General features: G+C 29.8%; 1 protein-coding gene and 1 long non-coding RNA gene across 3 annotated transcripts in view; one reads left to right on the forward strand and one right to left on the reverse strand.

Moving 5' to 3' along the window:
• The window catches only part of Duox (dual oxidase), a 160,697-nt gene extending 149,886 nt beyond the window's left edge, over nucleotides 1-10,811 (reverse strand). For both annotated transcript variants that reach the window (XM_088275010.1, XM_088275009.1), the window contains exon 1: nucleotides 10,437-10,811. The gene's annotated coding sequence lies outside the window, so the exon portion shown is untranslated. The remainder of the gene's footprint in view (nucleotides 1-10,436) is intronic.
• A 205-nt stretch (nucleotides 10,812-11,016) lies between these two features.
• LOC148300289 (uncharacterized) overlaps nucleotides 11,017-16,258 on the forward strand; it is a 9,198-nt gene continuing 3,956 nt past the window's right edge. The window contains exons 1-2 of the long non-coding RNA XR_015838956.1: nucleotides 11,017-11,276; nucleotides 12,237-12,372. This is a non-coding gene — a long non-coding RNA (uncharacterized LOC148300289). The remainder of the gene's footprint in view (nucleotides 11,277-12,236; nucleotides 12,373-16,258) is intronic.

Raw genomic sequence — 16,258 nt, forward strand, 5'->3', positions numbered from 1 at the left:
TTCACAAATCTAGGTTTCTTCACTTAGGAGTTATTTTTACATTTTGACATCTCAACATAGATGAAGAAAATATGAAAGTTTGGGTGTTTACAGGACCTATGTGCGTTTATTCAATTGGGAGTCTTAATTAATCTCAACAAAGATATAGAAATCTGGGTATTAACACGGCTTATGACCTGTCATAAGCTGGTTAAGTGATCACTTTAACATTCACCATTTTACCCATGATTGACAACTACACTACTCAAATTCTTGAAACTTCAATATATATTGATAAAATTCGTAACACTATAGAGAGTTCAATATGGCCGTCTATGGAGGGATGAATAAAGCTTTTATTAATCAGATACTCTTTCATTTGAATCGTTACAATTCGTCAATGAACACTTCCATTTATGTGAAATACCCGCGGGAGCAAATTTTTGCCTCTATCTTGACTGTTAGTCCTGAGATGATTGTACGTACATGGCAAGAAATAGACTAGACTAGATATATGCAGACCGACGAACGGTGCACACATTGAAACATACTAAAGTATGAAGAAAAAAAAATCTGAAAATTTTCAGATCAAAACCATTGAACTGCCTTTCAAAAAAAATAACAGTGTTTCATCGAAAAATAATGCCAACAATGTTGGCTAAAAATGCCGTAAAATTCGGCATTATTTTTCGATTATCTTCTAGTTTAAATTTGCGCTGTTCTGTTAGGTTTTCTGCAAGACATGGAATCTTCTCGTGAATATTGGGCTTAAGGCGGAACTTCGATGGTTAAATTATAAAAAGCGCACAATACATGATTTCCTTCAAAATTGATAGATGTCGCCGCACTTTTTGAAGGCTGTTCCACTATGATCCGAATGACTATTTCCCAACTATTAGAACGACATGTATAATATATATTGCTAATAATTATTTTTATCAGAGCAGTTCCGCGATTAGAATATATGTATCTATAATAATTGAACTCGATAACTTATACAAATTCATTTATCAACCGTGTCACTAAATTATCAGGTTAATCTCTCTGTTTTAAATCGGGGCATTGCAAATTGCATAAAATCAAATACGTTGTATTTAATTGCATCATCTTTGGCAGTGCACACTCTTGCATTTTATTATAATTGTCACACCAGTGCTTGGTGTGCAATAACGAAAGTTCAAATGACTCAAATGCTATAAAAAAAGTATTTAAAAAGTTCACTAATAACATAATTTTATAAATTCTAGTCTAGCTATTAAGGCCTAGTTTTCGTTAAAAAGCAACTTAATTTTATTTAAACCCTAGTAAAATCCGTTTTTGTATTGAAAAAAATAATGTTTCTTTTGAAAAGAAAAAAATTATTGAAAGGTAAGGAGTTAAATATAAAAATATTTTTTCAATACTTGTTATAAAAATACATATTCAAACAACATAGAAAAAATTTTTTTTTTTTTAAATGGTCGTCTGGCGTCCTGACGTCCGGCTCTATGCGTTGCCGGAACCTAACTGAATTTAATTATTGCGAATACGGCCTTTTATAAATTTCCAAATAAGTATGTATATACAATACATTTGTGAATTGGATATGTATTAATTTAATATATTAATTTCAAAATAAAATGATATTTTGAAAGTATGATGTATATATGGTGTAAAATATATGTACAATAAAGAATATTAATTATCTTTAATTAAAATATTCACAGATTTTAATCATGGGCAGGCGCCGTGGCGTAGTTGGGTACACGCTCAACTGGCGTCATAGGTTCAATTCCCTCAATTGTAAAATATATCTTTGTTGAGATGTCATCAAAAAAACAACAACAAAAACTCCTAAGTGAAGATAATCTAGAATTGTGAACAAGTATTTCGACACACTGTTTTTTTTTGTATTATATTAAATGACTGGTCAAATAAAAAACTACATAAAAAAATGATAATCATGTTTTCAGGCGGGGAATCAGTATGTGAATATAATCCAGGATTCGGACCTCGTATACAAATGGAAAGAGACTGTTTGATAAAAACCTTTCCTCATTCCAACATAAATGGCTGTTGTGAACTCACACATATTGTGTTACGAGTTTGATCAATGTATCTAGAAGTCATAAAAAATTGAATTTGAATCATGGGTAGAATTAGTGAATGTTTCACGTATGTAAAGTGATCACTTAACCAATTCATAACGGTCGTAAGCCCTGTAAATGCCCGGACTTCCATATTGTTCTTCATATACGTTGAAATATCAAAAATAATGTTTTATTTATTGTTTCGGCATTTACATGTTAAAATAATAAAATAAAACACTTGTTTTTTTACCTCTTGAGTTGATTTATGACTACTAAACTATGAAACTAGTTGTCATAAATGAACTCAAGTGGTAAAAAAAACAAGCGTTTTATTTAATAATTTTAAAATACTGTAAAAACCAAAGTCCTGAATAGAGATATCCAGATTCGTTAACAAGCATTGGGACACACTCAAAATGTCGTAAATTCAAGAAACATTTTTTTCATAATACGTATGTATATGTGTAAGTGTGTATATACATATATATATATGTGTGTAATCCACCGTTGCTAAAATTTCATATAACTTTTAACGGTACCAATATCATTAGCGGTTAACAACGAATTATTTTTTTAATTAATATTACTTTGTTTCATAGTTATTAGTTTTGGTACACGATTCGACATAGGAGCGTTGAATTAACTAACGCTTTTATAGCAGCAATTCTATGACACGGTATGACAAGTTTAGCAATTCTTTTACGCGAAAAAAGAGATCACAAGAAAATAGTTAGGTACCTACTCGGTGAAGTTGTTGCGAAACGTGTTTGCATAAGTTTGATTGCTTTGCAATTTTTCATATCGCATCGTCAACTCTCTGCATAGCATAATGGAGTTCTGTCTGATAACAATAATTGGATAGAGTTATAGTTCTGATGAATTATTGTACTATCAACAATTACTGTTATTCCTCGACAGTCTAGATTTTCAACGAATTTCAACGGATTGACCAGAATTTATTAACGTATCTACAAAATCAGTTTAAATTCATAACATTTTAAATGTTTCCAAATACTTGTTTTTCAATCTGGGTTTTCTCCATTTAGATTTAATTATTTTATATGAAAAAATGTAAAAAAAAACAGATAATTGAGCATGTATTTGGACACACTCAAAATGTTGTGAATAAAATACAATACAAAGGCAAAATAAAATAATAGGTTAATGATCAAGAGTTAATTTTATGAAAATTGTAAAATAGTTTATATTCTTAATTTTTTCCTCCTTTTGTGTGTATGTAAAAAGAACTCCACGCACAAGGTTGCTTAGTGGGTCTCTAAAAAATATATACCGTTTTTGTTAATAAAATTAAATAAAAATAATACATGAATAACCGGTCAAATTATAATCCATATAAAAAATAATCCGGGTAAATATATATATATATATATATATATATATATATATATATATATATATATATATATATATATATATATATATATATATATATATATATATATATATATATATATATATATATATATATATATATATATATATATATATATATATATATATATATATATATATATATATATATATATATATATATATATATATATATATATATATATATATATATATATATATATATATATATATATATATATATATATATATATATATATATATATATATATATATATATATATATATATATATATATATATATATATATATATATGTAAATACTTTTATTTCTTGGCCCACACTTAGCACCATGATATCAGTTTAAAGTCCTGTTTAACTTTTATGAAGGATATATATTTTCACTAAAAATTATTTAAAAAATACGTTTTTTCTTCTTTTATTAATTTTTTGATGAAAACTGAAGGGGCTAATATATAACAATACTTAAAATACATTTTATATTAAAAGCTGTAATGAAAAAAATAATATGATTATATTTCAAACAAAAGGAAACAAATAAATATCCCATTTGACGTCTCAAATTAAATTAATTGGTAGGATTATTGCAAAATATAATACAATATTTAAATTTAATCATATTTATTACATATTGTTTAATCTGATACTTAAATCATTTTGATATGTTAATCTACATATTTATATACTTTGTTATATTATTTCCTGTTTAAAGGACCTTCAAGTAAGAAACATTTAATTTAAACAATTATTTTTCGAAGTCACCTAAATTCTAAGATTTTACTTCACAATAAGAGAGATCATTAATGTGCATAAAATAAAATATCTAATTTAAAAGAACATGATTATTAATGTCTTAATTAATCAGAGGTTTATGCATTTAAAAATTAAAATTATTTCGTAAAATATAAAAATAAGCTTTTTAATTATTATTTGTTTTATCTGTCTCTACTGGATTATTCACCATACATACGGATAATATTGAAATATTATACGTATGTATAAGTAACTAAATTTGAAATAAAGATTCTTTCATTTTTGTACGAAAGAAGATGGAAGTCTGAGCATTACAGGGCATACAACTTGGCATTTGGCTGGCTTAATTGATAACTTTATTCACTTGTGTAACGTTCACCATTGTGCCCTAAGGCATTGTTCCGCGATGTGTGTGCCGCGGCACACTGGTGTACCATGGGGATTAGTTAGTGTGCCGCGAAAAAAAGTCTATTATTGTAAAAATAACACAATTGCTCCAAATTTTGATCGCCTGAGCTCAGTTAAGTAGGGTCACATTTCGCATTAAACATGATATGTTAAATATGTTACCATAATATGGTAAATATGCACCTGTAAAATTTCTTAATTTGGTAGGTGTACCTTGAATAGAAAAAGTTAGCGGAACACTGTACTAAGGGGACGATTTCAATTGATTGAACATCCGTAAAGCATTAATTTTTACAGATGTAAAAATGTAGTATTTTCAGATTTCTTTCACATGTCAGTTCTTATTCAATAGATTGTATGGCCGATCTTTATAGTGCAGTCATTTAGCTGCCAAGCTGAATGTCCTGGGTTCGAATCCCAAGGAGAAGTTTTTTTTCCAAGCTTAAAAAACTAACTAACTAACCATCACGCCGCTTCCCCGCAGGGGTAGGCAGAGAGAATAGAGCGCCACACCACTCTGTCCTTGCAAACATTCTTCGCCTCTTCCACGTTCATGCATCTCCTCATACATACCCGCCGATTGTTACGACTCCTAACCTGACCACTTTCAAGTATTTGGCATTCCTGATCGTGCCAGCTAATTTAACATAACCCCAGACTGGTAACATTTCTTTAATATATAATAATTAACTTGGAGCGATTTGATGGAGTGCCTTATGCACCATTGTGTGCGGATGAGGTTGAAAAAAAATATTAAAAACAATAATAAAAAGAAAAAAAAATACACATATATATATATATATATATATATATATATATATATATATATATATATATATATATATATATATATATATATATATATATATATATATATATATATATATATATATATATATATATATATATATATATATATATATATATATATATATATATATATATATAAATATATATATATATATATATATATATATATATATATGTGTGTGTAAGTTTATTACTGAAAAACCAACAGACATTACCCAATATAACATAACATAAAGTTTGTCAATTATGACTGTCTTTAGACATATATATATATATATATATATATATATATATATATATATATATATATATATATATATATATATATATATATATATATATATATATATATATATATATATATATATATATATATATATATATATATATATATATATATATATATATATATATATATATATATATATATATATATATATATATATATATATATATATATATATGTGTGTGTAAGTTTATTACTGAAAAACCAACAGACATTACCCAATATAACATAACATAAAGTTTGTCAATTATGACTGTCTTTAGACATGTCGGATTTGCGCAATGATTGGAGGCACGTCATCACATCCAATATAATTAGTATGTAATTATAATGCAGGAAGGTCGTTGCAGCATGATTTCTTAATATATTTGTAATTTCTAGATCGTTTTAAGCGATCACCGCTCTTGCTAAACGGCATGTTTTGGAAAACACCGAAACAAAGGATTTTCATATTATGTCGAGATTAGATATGACGATAAATTAATTTTAAGCAGAAATTTCTCAATGCTTATGGCTATGTGTTTGTATTTTATGTTTTAATGTAATGCAACAACGTAAGCTTAAAAAACATATAATATAATAAATACAAACCATTGTTTCTAAACAAAACATTATGAGCAAAACATACGGTTATTAATTCAGTGTTAAATTATAAAATGCAATACTTAGAAAAGTAAGCTTTAAGCTTTAATAATAAAATAATAAAACACTTATCCGCACCCCAATGGTGCATAGGGCACTGCTTCATATAAATGCAGTGTTGTCTTGATCGTTTTTACACATGAAGGAAAGGTGATCAGCCCTCCGATTCAGGTACCAGTCCAGGGTAGTATTGAATAAATATTACAGTGAAAAAATCACTTGTATTTATTTGCCCCCCTTGGGATTCGAACCCGGGACCTCCAGAACGGTAGCCGAGCGTGCTACGGAGGCGGACAAAGCTTTAAGTAAAATTAATTTTATTTAAACCCAGGTATCTGAATTTTTTGCTTTACACACCGTTTTCATTTCTAATAAATACGGTTTTCATCGAAATAAATATATGGTTTTGAAAAGAAAAGAGTTAATGACATACTTATAAGGAGTTTGAAAAAATCAATTTATACATATTCTAAAAAAAAACAAATTTCAATAAACTTGTGTGTATTTTTTTATGTGCATAGGACACATGTAGCGCAGCCGGTTGCTTACTGAATTTAAGTCTGTAAGTACCCCCTTAGGTGTGATATTCCCTATCATTTTTTATTTTAAATCAGACTACCATTATTTCCAGTCTATACATATTAACAAAATTTGTAGGTACATATTTATTTTTACAATATTTTCATATCCGCCTTGTATGGCCCTGTAGTGTAGTGGTTAGTGCATTTGATTACCGTGCTTGGGGTCTCGGACTTATTTTCAAATTAATGTTTTTCAATGAAATGTTTATTTGATATTATCCTTGACTGGAACCCGAAACCTCGTATTTAAAAAATGATAAAGTTTACACAGCTTCTATGTTATTAAGTGCCCTATGCATTGTGGAGTGCGTTTAGGGGTCCCTGAAGCGCAGGATTGATCACCTTGCCTTCACATAAGTAACGATCAAGATAACACTGCGTCAATACGATGCAGTGTCCTATGCACCATTGGGTGCGGAAAAGGGTTAGAGAGAATATAACATAAGTGGTATTACACAAAGTAAACGATGAATGATGAATGATGGGAGACCCCACATACTAATATAAGAGTTTCTGCTTAATTAAAAGCTCCTTTACATCTCACCAATAGATGTCTCTTGTGAAGTTCTAGTGATTCAAGAACAAGGTTTATAAATTGGTTCATATATATAGAACTTCCAAGAATTTGAGTAGTGTGGTTGTCAATAATGGGTAGAATTGGTGAATGTTACACGTGTGTAAAGTGATCATAGGCTGGTTTAAGTAACCAGCCTATACGGTCGTCAGCCCCGTAAATGCTCAGACTTCCATATTCTTCTTCTTCATCTTTGATGAGATGCCAAAAATTAATAATATTAGTAAATTACTAAATTTTCTATATTGTATTAAAAACATTATTAACTTTGTGGTATGGTAATATAACACAATTAGTATAACACAAAGTGAACAATGAATAAGTGAAATGATAAGGAGAGTGTTATTTAGTTTTCACCTGACGAAGCTACGGATCGAATTCGTGATATTCAGATCCGGATTGGAGAAGTCCTTTGAAGTACCCACCTGTATACTCGTAAGCAAGTACGTTCAGTATAAAACTGTCTTATGTCCGCTAAAACTTAGAGAGTTTTTTAAACTCAGGTTTAGCATTGAGTCATACTCATTAGCACTGTATCCGCAACGATGTAAAACATTTAATGAGGGCCGTGACAGAATATACAGCATGTCTCAAAAGTTGGACACACAAAATTTAAGTTTTTCCTATTTACTTTGTTCATTAACACGGAACTATTATTTCAGAATAATTAGATTTTTAGAATACCGAAAATTCAATTTAGTTCTAGACCATGGGGTTATTTCCGAATTTCCAAACTACCTTAATACGGGACTATTGTGAACGACGTTAATAAAACTCACAATCTACCAAAAAAGTTTAATGAAAACCAACGGTGAGTGGTTATATACTAATTTTATTAACATTTTTGTAAAAAAAATAAATAAGAAAACCAATTTTTTAATAAGTGCAACCTATTTTTTGTAAACCTTATATTAAATCCTTCTCCTAACCCTTATCTGCACCCAATGGTGCATAGGGCACTGCATCATATAAACGCAGTGTTATCTTGATCTTTCACACGTGAAGGAAAGGTGATCAGCCCTCCGCTTCAGGTACCAGTCCGGGGTAATATTGAATAAATATTACAGTGAAAATCACTTAAACTTATTTAACCACACCCTGTGAATCGAACCCGGGACATCCAGTACGGTAGCCAAGCGTGCTGACCATTACACCACGGAAGCGGAAGGATATTAAATACGAACATCCAAAAAAATTAACTCATGATAGTTGTTACTACGTTCTTCATATGTGTTGCCTCGGTGCTCCCCACAAATTAAGTGTCCGTTGTAAATTTTACGAATGTCTTGTTATCTAGGGTTAATATTTTTTTTAACCCCTGTAACATACACCTTAAAACATACAATGGATTGACGCGGTGTTATCTAGATCATTAATGATATATGTCATTATAATGATAACCGTTTTGAATGATTTATAGTACGTCATTTTTGTAAAATACTACACTAGAGGGCTATCTGAAAAAGAAGTGGAATAATTTAAATGATTTTTAGATGATGTATGCGATACTGAAGTACGGTGATATGAGAATAGAATTTAAGGGTTGATAGTAAGTACTATTCATTGTGAGACGAAAAATAAGAATACCTTCATTGTCCACGAAATTCGAGGTTATGAACGTACTCCTTGTACAAGCTTGTCTAAGATGAGCAACTGCATAATGTACTTATAGACGAATATATAGCATAAATGCATGGTACATTTTATCAAAATATGCAAATAAGTCAACGTTTCTTTAAGGCGCAATATACGATAAATCGCAACATAATTTTCTTTAATCCCGGGTAACACTTGACTTAAATGAATATTTGATTAAAACACCGTTTTTGTATTGAAAAAATAAGTTTTTCTTGTAAATAAAATGCGCGAAGAAACACGTCTAGCCCCTAGAACGGCCAGTCGCGTTGACATTTGAGATCTCAGCCTTAACTGTTAATTATTCACGCACAAAGAAAAAATAAGCTGTAATTTTTCTAACGAATCTTTTTGGACAAGATTGTGTTTGAAATGAACGATATTTTGTTTATTAAAAGCATTGTTAACTTTGTGGTAACTAGGTTCATACAATAAACATATATGTATACATGTGTTACTATATTATTATGCAATGGTGAAGTACCAATGGATCCATGTGTGGATTTTTTTAAACTCCTTTTATTAATAATACCTAATTTTTTACTCGTATACGTAAGAACAAATGGTTTTTGTGTTTCACATTAAGTATACATTATTTGGGTCAAAATTATCTCTACTATAATGCACAAATTAAAAACTATACTAAAAAGCATAGACATGATTTTATTTTAAACTCTCCCCTATTTTGCAATAATCACCAAACATCATCATGTAAAAATTTGAGATCTGAACGATGTGTTGTGAAGGGGAATCTCTGTTAATATTTTAAATACATAAATGTGTATATTTATATATATATATATATATATATATATATATATATATATATATATATATATATATATATATATATATATATATATATATATATATATATATATATATATATATATATATATATATATATATATACATGTATATTATAAAGAATTTTAAAATATGTTATTTGTAGGTACCCGCATTTAAAAAGTGTTTAAAATAACATGTCACCATTGCATTTTTCTGTCTTATAGACTTCTAAGAATCGATGATTACTAAGAAAAATCATTCAGAAACCTCAATTGAATAACTAATACATCTATACCGCTAAAAATTTTTACATATGCATATGTGTATAAATATGTAAATACATATATATATATATATATATATATATATATATGTATATATATATAAATATATATATATATATATATATATATATATATATATATATATATATATATATATATATATATATATGTATAATATATATATATATATATATATATATATATATATATAAATTGATTGTTTTTCTTACATACCCACTAAATTGGTATCCAACTTGAAAAAATATGTTTTTCTTTCCTATTAGAAAGCCAATCCGTACTGTGTCAAACTCTCAGCCGCCGTATAAATAGGCACATAACTTCAATTATTGTTGTTTTAAAAAGTTATATTTTCCAATTTGAATTAGTTAATGAAAGTACCTACACGATAAAAAAAAATGTATTTTGTCTATGGAATAGGCCAGCGAAGAAATTTTGAAAAATCGCTGGAGTTCCGTATTTGAAAAGTAACCGAAAAATTGGGAAGATTTGACACAAATTAGGTTGTAACCTCACTTTCGCGTGTCGATTATTATCGATTCCGCGCACGCGCGTTCGGAAAACGTTCACACGCAGACACGACGACTACAATCGGCGTCTCGCGGACTTACTGGTGAAACCGAAGATTGCGGTACATCGACACCGAGCAAAAGAGAAAGTCTTCGAGCGCTGGTTGGTCCGCGGCCGCCTGGAAGGGGCACATGACGACACGAGGACTATAATACACCATACATCTAGCCGTAGGTACCGAAATTGCATACGCCATCTTTCACAGTCAATCCCAATAGAATTTATCTAGAACCTCGGCTAAACTGAACCAAATGCGGCCGTCCGCGTCCGACCAAACTGTCATTTGAATTTGCGGAATCGTAAAACCCGTTCTTGTTGTTGTCTATAATGTAAATAAAACATATTTTACCCAGTTTACGATAGCAATAATACTTTGGTTGGCATCGAAATTGCTCGTGCGAAATTGCAACTTATAAAACGGTTATGAAATTTTAATATCTTATTTCTAAAGATTTCAACTTTTTCGGCTCTCGTTTACTATAAAAGGTTCCCTTAAAAATATTTATTGATTTGGCGTTTAATTTGTAGAACTCCATTTTAATTTATGTACTAATTTTTAAATCAAACACATTCCATTTGATCTTCACATTCGTTTGAAAATGCCATGACTAATGACAACACATAAAAAATTGTCACAATATTAATTTTTTATGTGTTTTTGTTAATAAAATACTAAAAAAAATCTGTGATTATTAATACATAAACTAAATCTGGTCCATATTCGCGACCAAGTGACGAATAGTGTATTATAGATTGTTAAACCATATCCGCTCCCTATGTGGAGCAAATGGAGTCCACAAACTGTCTCCTGGCTTTTTTGTCGGCTACCAGCTCCCATTTGATCAAGGAGTGGAACACATTTTTAGCCATAGAATTCAAGGTGAAGTAGATATGGGCGATCGAATTAATAAGCCGGGTAAATAAAAGACTTCTTTACAGGAAGTCGTTAATTAATTGGGTTTCTTGTTAATTAAGTTGATGACGCCAACCAGTGCACAAACTTGGTTGCGAATTGAGTATTTCTAGCTCCTAATAATTCATTTGACAGTTTGATATCAACAAATTAAGCTGGAAAGAAATATGTATTAATCGGGAAACGGTTACGATTACCATCTCAATCCGGTAACCGAAAAACAAACAGTTACCCATTTGTCACATCGCTAGAGTTGAAAGACCTTGCTGCTATATGGGACAGGAAATGAAGGAGGAATGGTAGGTACTACACGAGAGAAAAATGAGAATAGCAACAATGGCACTCGGGGTTGATATCCGCACTCGTACAAGTTTCTGCAATCTATCACAAAGGTATACGAATTCCTTGAGGAAAAAGTAGCGTAAAAACGTGTCTCATATTTTACGTGTCGGTCTATCCGTCTTTTTCATATATAATAAAAGAAAAATGGTCGTTTTTTTATAGAATAAACCGCAAAACGTTTTTTTTTGTAGGATAAGGAAGATTAATTTGAAAAATACAATACAAACACCCGTACCTACCTTTATTTCTTGAAGATTATACAATTGGCGGGAATCGAACCCTTGCCTGTGACATTGATATATCTACATATTTATCTATACAAAACAGGTATTTACAATTTCATATAATAATTGTAAAGAATTTTTCTCATTGAATTATTTAAAATACATGTACTTCAGATTCAATTATCTCTCAATTTTTTGGCGGCAATATTGATACTGTCTTAAATGAATATCGTCCCAAAACTATATAAAATGATCGGAGCAAAAGACCTTCCGTTGACACTTTAGTATACACTTTTCTTCAGAGCTTTATCCTCATTCAGTGCTATCAAAAGCACAGCATCCAAAAGATACAGTGTAAACTTGGTCATTGATCTCACGACGGCAATGTGATCAGTCCTGCGCTTTAGGTTCCAGAAAAAAAAACTTATTTTTATTTCTGTAAATGCATATATTTTGGCAACGAATAGTTTTCTTTTTATCTATCTCAATGTCATATGGACAGTGACTTTTGTGTTATTGAACTAAAGGGTGTTACTTTTTTAGTAATGTTAGTATAAAACCACTCATCGAGATATTCGTCTACCGGTTTCGAGACGTACACGCCTCTTCGTCAGGACCATCACTACAAAAGTATGCAAACAATACTACACGTGCACTAGATTATCCCTCCTGTTCCCAACACAGATTCAAATAAAAACATATTTTTAATTAGCTAGAAGAAACAAAAATCCACTAAATGTTCTATAAACCTTGTACATAATAAGCAAGGTAAATAATAAATGCAATTTCCATCTAAAAAAAATACTACACGTAACTATAATAGCGTTATTTATACACAACTACAATGATTTACTTTTTAGACCGTACTCGCCATTATAGTATAATTAATATTTTTAAAATTTAAAGTATTTACTTTGTGATTAGTAATTTTTAGTTTTTTTAGTAATATTATAAACCAGCATTACTATTAAAAAGTAAAAATGACTAAACACAAAGTAAATGCTTTAAATATAAATAATAAAGGCATATAATTCAAGATAACTTGAGGTCAATTTCTTTATACCACATTCTTTACTGCAGAGATCTTATCATCATTGTTTCTTCGCGAGGCTGCGTTAACAAAACAGCGTGTTAAAGTTGATAACATTTTAAGTTCACTTGCAGTCAACTCAACCGGTTACTTTGCACTCATTTATGAAAACAGGATGTTAACCAAATGCCTAATTTTTCGATATGAGCATTATTAACATAAATATTACTGGGTATTTCAACGATAATGCCGCAATGTCATTTTATGATTCAAATATTTTTTCATATTTTTTTTTGACATCTCATCAAAGATGAAGAAGAATATGGAAGTCTGGGCATTTACGGAGCTGACGACCATCATTGGCTGATTTAAGTGATCACTTTACACACGTTTAACATTCACCAATTCTACCCATTATTGACAACCACGCTACTCAAATTCTTGGAAGTTCTATATGTTTGAACCAATTCAGAAACATTGTTATTGAATCACTAGAACTTCACTAGAGACATCTATTGGTGAGATGATAAGAAGCTTTTTATTCAGCAGAAACTCTTATATCAGTATCACATACATGAGAAACGCCAGAAAACATCATTTTCATTTTTATTATTTGCTTATACCATAATTTGACCAGATAATTTATTTACAACATTTTGAGTGTGTCTAAATACTTGTTCAAAAAAATAATATGAAAATAACTCCTGTAATTCGAGATAGTCAAGATTTTGTGAACAAGTATTTGGAGACACTCAAAATGTTGCAAATATTTTTTCACTAGCTTTCAAAAATCCTCACTTGCCATAATTCAATTGTTATTAATGAAGCAAAAATAATCTTAGAATGATCTTTCTACCCACGCTTTTATATATCGCTCACTCCTTTCAAGAACGTCATATATCAAAAATTGACAATTTTCAGTTGTGCATGTTTTCGGAATGCCTAGAAAATATACTATATCCCAGCAAAAGAGGCATATTTTTAATTTAACATTTACCCGCTACAGGGCAGAAAATGTTGTTTTTGCATTTTGAAGAAAAGGTATCTTTTAATTTTTTTTTTTTAAATAAACTAAATATATTTAAAATGGAGAAAAAACCTTCAGGTTTTACCTCAAAAGATCTGTTGCACAGTAAAAAGTTTAATAAGTGGCTTGATATTTATTTTTAATACATTGTGTTATATTTTTAAGCTTTAAAAACGTTCTCATGAAAAATCAAGTTTTTTGATTTATGACGTTCTTGAAAGGAGCGAGCGATATGTCAAACTGCACATTAAATTATGAAAACACCATTCGATATAAAAATATGGTTTTGTTCTCCGTCACATTCAACATTGACTGCCACTAGGCAAGTCATGGAATATAACGGTTAGCAGCAGTTGGCATCAGCTGACTATTGAATGACATGGGAAGAGATTGCGTTTGAAAGAGTTTAAAATTTAATTTATCTTTTTAATTTAATTTGTGATAAATATTAGACATTTAGTCTGTTTCAAGAATTGAAATAATAATATTTTTATATTTATAATTTTTATAATTTTTATTTCATCATACACATAATTACAAATTACATTTACATACATAATTTGTGTGGAAAACTAAAACTCACCTGACTATTGAATGATAGGAAGATAATGCGTTCGAAAGAATTTAATGTTTAAAATTTCATTTATGTTTGAAATACACATAATTTGTTGTAAATATTAGACTTTTTCTCAGTTTCAAGAATTATAATTTTATAATATTTATTTCTACGCATAATTACAAATTAAAATAATGTACCCTCACTGAGTTTTCTCATAATATTTGTTCATAAAATGATATGATTTAAAATTATTAGTGACATGCAATCAAAGACGATGGCCGAATGATGCGATCAATTATATTTTTTTATACTAAAGTCTTTTGCATTCAACAATATAATATAAATACAAGTACAAAAAAACATATGTAAGTAAATATTTTTAAAAATAATAATAATAAAAAATCCTTATCCGCACCCCAATGGTGCATAGGGCACTGCTATAAACGCAGTGTTATCTCGATCGTTTACACACGAAGGAAAGGTGATCAGCCCTCCGTTTCAGGTACCAGTCCAGGGTAATATTGAATAAATATTACAGTGAAAAAATCACTTATATTTATTTGACCCCCCTGGGAATCGAACCCGGGACCTCCAGAACGGTAGCCGAGCGTGCTGACCATTACACTACGGAGGCGGACAATACCACATTTTTAAAAATACCACATTTCAAATCCACCACTCACATTATCAATTTATAAATAGCTGTTTTATATTTAGTTCCAATTTTAATGACTTTGGATAATGGAAGCAGGTAGTATAACTTTATAATATAATTTTCAAAGTTTTTTTTGACCAAAAGAGGCATGTGTAAGGTTTTGTTTGATACGTTTCTGTGTTTTGGATCTAATAGTTCTATGTACGTTACAATAAAATGTGTTAATTGTGGTTTGTGTGTTTTCTGGGAGATGCTTTCTTCAAGGTGGTATGGACATGTACGTATAGCGAATGGATAACGAGAGAATGATCAAGAAAATATATGTGGCGAATGTGAGCGGGAGAACAGAACGAGAACGCCCAAAAAAGACTTTATCAGATCAATCAGAATCTAAAATCTGGTAGTGTCAAAAGTCTGCGTAATCATAGGGCATGTAGGACTAGATATATGGATGTGAAGGAGGGGAGGTGTGTATGTCAGGACAGACGAGTGTGGCGTTCCATCCTCTCTGCCTACCCCTGCGGTGAAATGGCGTGATGGTAGTAGTAGTAGCGCTTTCTTGCGTTATGTGAGAGTGATTCTTAAATGCATATGTAAGGATTGTTTTAGCGTATACGTGTTTATATGCTATATACTCGTACTACACAATTTTGTTAATTGTGCTACAAATTTATAATCTACGCTTTTATTATTGTATGGTAACAATACTTGTTTTTTT

This window comes from Brachycentrus maculatus, unplaced genomic scaffold, assembly GCF_059751285.1.
Source record: "Brachycentrus maculatus isolate JH-2025_06_01 unplaced genomic scaffold, ASM5975128v1 h1tg000757l, whole genome shotgun sequence".
Classification (NCBI taxonomy): Eukaryota; Metazoa; Arthropoda; class Insecta; order Trichoptera; family Brachycentridae; genus Brachycentrus; species Brachycentrus maculatus.